The sequence below is a fragment of the Podarcis raffonei genome, chromosome 3 (genome assembly GCF_027172205.1).
Source record: "Podarcis raffonei isolate rPodRaf1 chromosome 3, rPodRaf1.pri, whole genome shotgun sequence".
In the NCBI taxonomy this organism is placed as follows: domain Eukaryota; kingdom Metazoa; phylum Chordata; class Lepidosauria; order Squamata; family Lacertidae; genus Podarcis; species Podarcis raffonei.
Window position 1 is genome coordinate 105,404,304 of NC_070604.1, and position 8,409 is coordinate 105,412,712.

Genomic DNA, 8,409 nt, shown 5'->3' on the forward strand with positions numbered 1-8,409 from the left:
CCCTAGTAGACACGGCGGGGCACAGAGAGGGGCAGGGACATGAGGGTGCTGTTTTGGGAAGCAGCAGCGCATTTCTTACAATGTCGAGTGATGTCCTAAGAGCACTTCATGTGCATTCAGTAGCTGGGCTACTAAAGTCAAGTGAGCATCACTGAGGAGTAACATAGATGTTCAGCTGCTGTCGGGGAGGGATGTTTGTCAGCAACGGGGAGCGGGTGCGACACATTGAGGGCAAAACAAAAAATCTCCCGCAACCTTCTGTGAGCCCATTGCAGGGTGTTACAATAACCCATGTAGTCTGACAACATCTAAAGCAGGGTTTCCCAAACTGGGGTCTCCAGCTGTTTTTGGACTACAAGTCCCATCATCCCTAGCTACCAGGACCACTGTTCAGGGATGGTGGGGATTGTAGTCCAAAAACAGCGGGAAACCCAAGTTTTTTGGAAACTATGATCTAGAGCAAGGATGACTAACACTGGGCCTGGAAGGCCTGATGCATCACCCCAAGCAAGTTTTTTTCTCCCTCCCCCTCCCCCTCTCCAACACCCAATAGAATTTGGTGGAAGCTAAAATATATATTGTGTGCTGTGGGTTAAACCACAGAGCCTAGGATTTGCCAATCAGAAGGTCGGCAGTTTGAATCCCCGTGACGGGGTGAGCTCCCATTGCTCAGTCCCTGCTCCTGCCAACCTAGCAGTTCGAAAGCACATCAAAGTACAAGTAGATAAATAGGAACCGTTCTGGCAGGAAGGTAAACAGCGTTTCCGTGCGCTGCTCTGGTTTGCCAGAAGCGGCTTAGTCATGCTGGCCACATGACCTGGAAGCTGTATGCCGGCTCCCTCAGCCAATAAAGCGAAATGAGCGCCGCAACCCCAGAGTCGGTCACGACTGGATCTAATAATGGTCAGGGGTCCCTTTACCTTTACCTTAAAATATATTGTTTAATGTAGACACAGTGATGGGGGCAGCAGAAAGGCTTAAGCCTTTCCACCTAGACCAGTGCCCAGATGGCGCTGGCGATTGCCCCTCCCTGGGCATCAGATCAGTCGCCAGGTGCCTCAGCTGATTTGCATGGATCACCCCAGGAGGGGAGCTGTGTGGCACCTCTTGTGTACCTCATGTGCATGTACATGCACACAAGAGAGAGAGCGTGCATGCAAGACCGTGGGGTGACACTCACTTTTGCCACACTCATCATTGGCATGCGTCCCCCAGGAGATTAGCCAAGGGGAAATGTGTCCCTCTGGCCAAAAGGTTAGCTACCCCCAGTCTAAAGGATGGCAGGTTCCCCAGCCCTGATCTAGAAAAACTGACTACTGCGATATTGTGCTCTAGGAAATACTGGACCAAACTCAAGGCACCTCTGTGCACACAAGAAACAAGTGTTATTGACTCCTTGCAACTGATGAGCATGCCATTTTTTCACCAAAACAAAAGGACTTGCATTGATATACGCATAATCCTGTACCATATGATGTTGAAACAGCAATTTCATGCAATATATGTTGTTTGTGGCACAGATGGAGAAAAACATATCATTCCATGTAAATGGTCCTGTTGTCTCTTGATTGTTGCTCTTCCCAGCTCAGGAATCAGAGAGAGGAGACAGGCCTTCAGGGAACTGCTATGCTGGTATTTCAGTGGCCTTGCAAGTGGCTTTTGATTGTTTTCTTGCAATTCACTCACCTGAGCAAGTGCATTCCCCCCCCCCAAAGGCCTTTTGCATTAAACAGTGAAAGAGGATGTGTGCACTTTCAAAGTCCTGTTGCACTATTATCAAAGTTTACACACTCCCACTAGCAGATTTTTTTTAAAGGCTTCAGTTAAAAAATAATTTAAAAAGGGATAGAGCCCCTTAACTACTTCACTTCTCTCGTTCTCAGGGACTAACAGCACCTCAGTAGCCTAGACCAGGCTTTTGCAGCCCAAGCGTTAGAAAACGAGGCCTGTTTTATGCTGTGTACGTTAATCATAGTGTAATCATGAAAGTGATGAAGCATCACTGCATATGGTAGTTCAGTGGCATAGCACCTGCTTTGATTGCCTAGCCCAATCTCTGACCCCTAGCAACCTGCCAAAAGGCCCCCTTTTCATTTTTGCACCCCATATTCTGGAGGTGAAAACTGGCATTTCAGTGGGGTGGCAATGTGGAGGGAAGCCCTTGCCTTCGCCATGCAGCACGCTCATAAATTATGCCACGTACTCATGTAGTATCATTCCCAGAGTTGGGGAGTGGCAAGCAACCTTGGAATAGTGCTTTATGGACCAGGACTTTGGCAAACCTGCATAACCCTGCATTCAGCGCTGCAGAAATCTCAAATGTCACCTTTGTATCCGAGAGTCTCTAAGAGGTGTTATTCCTGTACAGCTGAGCAAACCAAATATTTCTTCTATTATATTCCAGTGACTGTTGCTATTTATTAGATTTGCTCATTGTCCTTCTACAGGAAAAATACTATACTTAAAAGTCAAGATCAAGCAAAATCTAGTTGCATTTAAATCCCATTGAAAGCAATGAAACTACTACTATTCATGACAAACACAAATCCTGTTGATGTACACTCTGTAGGTTTTATTTGAGACTCACTTTTGTTGGGTTACATCTTTTCCGGAACGGGGTTAGTTTAGGAGCCTTTGACTGATGTTCATCAGCCATATGGGGGACTAAAGTTCATCCAGTTTCGCCAATGGCTTCAGAATATTCCAAACAAAACTACCGTTTCCCCTTCTTGCAGCCAGCCACCATTCTAAAATGTAGCATCCTCAAGGAAGCCGCACATAATATCTGATTTTATTTGCAAACTAGTTTGTGATGCTGCTGAGATTTGATATGCCTTTTCGTATGAAATGTGAGAGCATTGAGTTTCAAATGACTCTCACTAGATGAATAAACAAATTCCATGGAGAAAGATGTGTTGTGTTGTGTGTGCAGTCATTTCCTGCTGCTTTTTGTTCTTTGCAGTTCATGATTGCTGCAAATATCACACGCTTTCGGGAATCCAGTCCTGAGACAAGCCTCCAGTGAACTCCGGGTTGCAAAAGACAATTTAACACATATCCAGCAATTCATGTGCAATGGAATTGTGAATGTTCAAGGAGGTTTGAGACAGGTGCTGTCTCACAGTGTCCATGACTCAACGCTGAGATTGGATCAGCCCGATTTGCCAACTCAAGTCACATCATCTAATTCCCCCTGGCCCTGACCTGATGGGAAAGTGGTGAGAGTTTGACAGGATGTCCTAAATAGAAATAAACTACACGACCTAAACAGAGCTAAAGCAGGCTACAATTCACAGGAAGTGATTGTACGAACTCTCCCTCAGGGTTTATCTTAATCTGTGTTAGTCCAAAGGGATTATCCTAATCCAGGTTAGAGATGGTGAGAACTAGCCCTGAGCCAAAAATGGCTACCTGGTTCCAAGGCCCACAAAAGAAGAGATGGCTTTTCAGCTGGTGGGGACTGCCATCTGCACCACCCCACCCCACCCCAAAGCCACTGGGTGCACCATTACTGAAACAGAGGCATTGTGGGAGATCATAGGAAGTTGCTTGATGCAGCTCAGACCACAAGGCATTCCAGCTCAATGCTAAACACTGATGAGCAGCTGTTTCCTGGGGTTTCAGGTGAGTATAGTTCAGGCCTACCTGGAGATGCTGGGGAGTGAATGTGGAACCTCCTGCATTCAAACACGTTCTGCAGACCTTCTTTATGTAGACAAGACCCACAAGGCCAAAGTTTACTGCTCCGTCATCACCTGAGGTGGTGGATCAATGATGTTTTAAAAGCCAGGGTGGGTAGCAGCCTTGTCTGCCCCTCCAGGACGTGAAAAAGCCAAGGATTTCTGTCTCTCCTCCAGCGCCAGAAACGAAGGGGGGTTTTTTTGCCACCCCAAGCCCTCATTTCCAGCAAAGGTGTGTGTGTTTGAAAGATCTGCCTCAGACAAAAAGACAAAAGAATTACAGGGTGCTAAGGAGACCCGGGTGGCTATGGGATGCGGGTGGCGCTGCGGTCTAAACCACAGAGCGTAGGGCTTGCAGATCAGAAGGTCAGTGGTTTGAATCCCCACGACGGGGTGAGCTCCCGATCCTTGGTCCGTGCTCCTGCTAACCTAGCAGTTCAAAAGCACGTCAAAGTGCAAGTAGATAAATAGGTACAGCTCTGGCGGGAAGGTAAAGGGCATTTCCGTGAGCTGCTCTGGTTCGCCAGAAGCAGTTTAGTCATGCTGGCCACATGACCCGGAAGCTGTCTGCAGACAAACGCCGGCTCCCTCGGCCAGTAAAGCGAGATGAGCGCCGCAACCCCAGAGTCATTTGCGACTGGACTTAACTGTCAGGAGTCCCTTTACCTTTAAGGAGACCTGTTCACATCTGCACAGAACGGTCGGCAACTTTTTCCTGCAGTTCAATCAGACAAACCTCTTTTTTCTTCTCAAAGCAGTTTGCAAAGAGATATACAGCAAAATAAAATGGTAATGTAATACAACAACCAGCTGAAACAACCTTTCCGTTTCAGAATGCTATGGAAACTCTGCACAAGAGCAGTTTGCCACTTTGAGGAGTACGAGGGCTGCCATCCTTAGAAGCGCTTGGAAACAGGTGCTTAGAAATTTGTCCTGTTCCCATCCCTGCCTGCACTCCATCATCATATGAGAGGCGAAACTGCAGCTGGCTTCACAATGACGTGTATTTATTTCAGGGGAAATGTGAGTTCAAGGGGTTAAGGGCAGTCTGGCCATTGTGGGTCAGAGGTAGCTGCCTGATCAGCCTACAAGTCATTGTCTGGCTGAGGTAATTAGCAAATGAATGTTGCCTCCGAAGAGGATCCAAGGCTGCAAATCCCCTTGTCCTGGGCTGACAACATAAACACTGCCTTAGATTACAAGCTTCGGTTTCCAGAGCAGAAACCTGCTCAAACCAGACCGCCAGGAATTCATTATCCGTGTGAAAGGATAATAACTTGCTCCAAGGATAACCTCCAAGAAAAAGAGATGGAGTTGTGTTTTTTTCCAAAAGGAGAAAAGAACTCCACAACTTTGCCACAAGGCATGATTCACCTTTTAGAGCAGAGTGGAGAACCTGAGCCATGGGGACCAAAGGCAGCCCTCGAATTCCCCATCTGGCCCTCAGGACTCTCCTCACACCACACCCCAGGTCACAAGCCTCACCTGCCCTGCTTCACACCCTTGGAGTGTTTTTCCGTGGTTGGACTGGACTTTGAACTCAGATTACGCCTTTTGAATTCCCCGATGGATTGGGGAGATATATTTTGCGGGCTTGCTGCTGCTCTTCTTTTACTGTACATTTCAGCAGTTCAAACCCTTTTGAATTGCTCCTGAGAAACCTTAACTTCCTGTAACCTCCAGCCATGAGCAAAAATGTTTACACAGCCTGGATGTGACTCGTGTTGATCCAGGACTATACCCCATGAACAGCTTCTAAACAGCTGCTTCCTTTTCTTTCTTTCTTTTTTATTTTTTAAAATTGTTTATTAAGGTTTTCAATTAAGTACTGACAAAGCAGATAATGGAGGCAAAAACGATCACATAAACCATGGGTAGGTAAACTAAGGCCCGGGGGGCCAGATCCAGGAATCAGCATGTTTTTACATGAGTAGAATGTGTCCTTTTATTTAAAATGCATCTCTGAGTTATTTGTGGGCATAGGAATTCGTTCATTTTTTTTTTCAAAATATATTCCGCCCCCCCACAAGGTCTGAGGGACAGTAGACCAGCCCCCTGCTGAAAAAGTTTGCTGACCCCTGGCATAAACTAACATAAACATTTCTTTTGTGGGTGGCAACAAGGAAGAAAACAAAAGTGGCTATCATAGGAGAGAAGTCCGTTACACAGAGCAGACCAGATAAAAATATCTCTCTCTTTCATATTTATCAAAATGCATATGGATGATCTCATCGGTGGAAGGTATTCCCTCTTGCTAATTGCATTATTAGTATTCAGGAAGAATCAGCAAATCGTGTATTAATTCTCTTATCTGGTGTGTGTAGTGAAATAATATCTACTGATTACTTCAAAGCAGAAATACACTTGCGGGCAAAGAAGATTGAAAGCAGATTTTGACAGGAAATAAGAAGTTTGGATTGTTCCTGACTTTTCAAACGTGTCTTTTGTAAAGAATGTAACTGGATGTGTTGCACCTTCTAGGTAACTGCACACAATTCTCGAACTGACATTCATTTGCCAAAAATATTGATTGACCTCAGTGAAAATTGGCACTGGTCAGTAGCAAATATCACTCGCCCTCCTATTCTGTCAGACCTCATTCCCATATAACTGGAGGCCAACGCAGGGTTTCCCCCCGCCCCCAGCCAGAACTCACCAAATCTCAGTTCTGGCACCTCTCAGGTGCACACCATTGCCATTCTAAGAGAACAAGGGAGGTGTTCATGGTGAGTTCCAGCACCTCTTGTTCTAGAAAAACAGCACTGATCGTAATAAAACAAAACAATACTTTCATACTGGCTCCCGGTGGAGTATCGGGTCAGATTTAAGGTGCTGGTTTTGACCTTTAAAGCCCTTTGTGGCTTATGGCCCTCGTATTTATGGGACCGCCTCTCCTGGTATGCCCCACAGAGGAGCTTAAGGTCCATGAATAATCATAGTTTAGAGGTCCTGGGCCTTAAGGAAGTCAGATTATCCTCCACCAGGGCCAGGGCCTTCTCAGTGATGGTTCCGACCTGGTGGAATGCTCTGTCCCATGAGACCAGGGCCCTGCAGGATTTAACTTCCTTCCGCAGGGCCTGTAAGACAGAGCTATTCCACCTGGCTTTCAATTTGAACTTAGCCTGATCTTTTATTCCCCCTCCTTCCTTCCCTCCCCTTCCCCTTTTTATGACCTAGCTACATCATTGGCCCTAGCTACATTTAGCCCTAGCTACATCATTGGGGTCTGAAACATTGGGGTCTCACGGGTGGCCCTGATGTTCACCCCGAGTGGGGACGAAAAGCCAGCTGCCGCAGTGCACAGCAACTAAACTCTTGCATCACCTCAGCAAGACAATGAAAAAAGCCCTTTCCATCCTTCTGCATCCGCCACCTGCCTGAACCAGCCCCCTCGCCTCGTGTGTGTTTTCAGTGTAACCGAAATAGATTTTCAGTGTGTAAACAGTCATTCTACCCACCTCATCCATATTTGATGGATACGCCTGTGCAGTGGATACTCGGATCTGCTCGGTAAGTGATAAGAAACCAGATACAATAGTGTCACAGGCCCTTCTCACTTACATGGCACGGGTGGCAGCTGTTATTCTAGGCAGCTTGCAGTGTAATGGGTGCTGGAGGGATAGGAAAATTAATTAGAGGTATATATTGCGGAAATCGCCTTTTCCACATTCAGCACCGCGCTGCCTTTCATAGAAAGGTCTACTCGGGGTTGCCGAGTTCATGGAAAGTCATTCCTCCCATTGAGCTGTCAAGGCCCTCCACAATGGCAGGAATAAGGCCGTTAAGCCAGGGCATGAAGGATGACTAAGATTCCCTTTCACCCAATGGGATTTATAAGGTGCTGTCACCTGTGAGTCCACTGCCCCCACCTCATGCCGCTGATAAGCTGATGCGATGTCATGGGATGCTTGCAAACATTCCAACTTCTGAAGGGTAAGGGCTGATTTCCTAGAGAGTCGAGAATCTGTGCAGCTGCTTTTGAGGAACAAGCGGTAGCAAGAGTTAGTGCTCTCTCAAGGCCACCCTTTGAGATTCAGAGCTGAACAGGAAACATGCATGTGAATAACTTAGATTTTTGTTGTTGTGGTTAGGTGGTATATAAATCTTGCTAAATAAGAAAGTAAAATAAGTGCCCATCGCAATAGCCACAGGACACCGCAAGGGTTCTTTTTCTTTACATATTTCACACTGGCTCAGTTCTACATATTGATTCAAAATCAATGTCCAAATCTTTCACCATCTGTATATTCATCAGTGTAATAACATAAATGCAAAAATTGTGCAAAAGGCTAATGTTATAGGAGAGCTATTTGCCTCTTAGTGGGACCTAGGAATCTAGGAAGCTGCTCTAATGGGATTGTCTAGTAGTAAGAGCGCTCTGGGCATAAGTTGTACCTTATATAATAATTCAATATCAAGCAATCTGCAACAAAATGTTACAGTGTGGACAGTTGCTGTTCTGGCTTCCATAACTCTTTCAGAGTGTTCCACACAACAACAAAAATCCAGTTCCCGAGCCTTTGTCTTTCCTGATGTCTTTCCTAGGAAACTGAAGAACACCTAAAAGCAGAAGGAAGTTTATCCTATTCTACAGCCAGGGCCAGCCCAAGACATTTTGGCACCTGAGGCGAACAACAAAATGGCTCCTCTCTTCCCACCAGGGGAGAAGGGGTGACTGAATATCTATGTCAGGAACAAGGAGGGACTAATGATCTACATCGGGATCTGC